This window comes from Microtus ochrogaster, chromosome 10 (assembly GCF_000317375.1).
Source record: "Microtus ochrogaster isolate Prairie Vole_2 chromosome 10, MicOch1.0, whole genome shotgun sequence".
Lineage (NCBI taxonomy): Eukaryota > Metazoa > Chordata > Mammalia > Rodentia > Cricetidae > Microtus > Microtus ochrogaster.
In genome coordinates, this window is record NC_022016.1 from 31,537,242 (window position 1) to 31,538,388 (window position 1,147).

A 1,147-nucleotide genomic window follows, 5' to 3' on the forward strand; every position below is an offset into this window, starting at 1 on the left:
ACCAGCAATGGATGAGTGTGACCCTTACTCCACAACCTCTCCAGCAAAGGCTATCATTGGTGTTTTTGATTTTAGCCATTCTGACAGGTGTAAGATGGTATCTCAAAGTTGTTTTCAAAAAGACAGGGAAGGATACTTCATACTCAAAGGAAAAATCCACCAAGATGGCACCTGAATTCTTAACATCTATATCCCAAACAGTAGGGCACCCACTTTTGTAAAATAAACACTACTACAGCTTAAATCACATACCGACACACACACACAGATAGTGGGAGAGCTCAATACCCCACTCTCCCCAATGGACAGGTCATCCAGTCAAATACTGAAGTTAACAGGTGTTATAAACCAAATGGACCTAACAGATATTTACAGACACAAATGAATATACCTTTTCTCAGAACCTCATGTGACTTTCTCCAGAACTGACCACAGATACAAAGCAAGTCTCAGCAAGTAGAGGAAATTAAAATAACTCCCTGCATTATCAAAGCACCACAGATTAAAGCACCACTAGACATCAACATCAAAAAGCTTATAATCTCATGGAAACTGAACAGCTCCCTACTGAGTGGAAACTGGGTCGAAACAGAAATAAAGAAATTAACGACTCTCTAGAATTCAATGAAAGTGAATACATGGACAGCATACCCAAACTTATGGGGCAGGGTGAAGGAGGGACCAAGAGGGACCTTCACAGCATTAAGTGCCTATATAAAAAAATTTGGAGATATCTGTTGTAGAAAAGTATTTTAAAGCGTGTTATTTTTGTTTATGCTCTGGAACATTTGTTTAATAATGCAAAGATGTGTTTGATTAAATAAAATTCACCTGGTCTGGAGGCTGAGTTAGCTACTAGCTGACAGGAAGTTGTAGGGAGGAACCAGGTGGAAAAGGGTTTAGGAGGGGAGAGGAAAAGCACACTTCTTGGGGGATGTGAGATGAGCTATGTGAGCAGCTTGCTATTCAGCCTCTCTGGGAAGCAGGATCATGACTTCTTCTGTGGGACACAGATTTAGATAAATTCCTTTTGTATCTTTTCAGAGTCAGTGCCTGAGGCAACAGAATTTGCTGGTAGTGGAGGAGTTGGAGTTGCTGACTAGGATAGCCGTAAGTTCAGCAACAATTAAGAGAGAAAACAACAAGC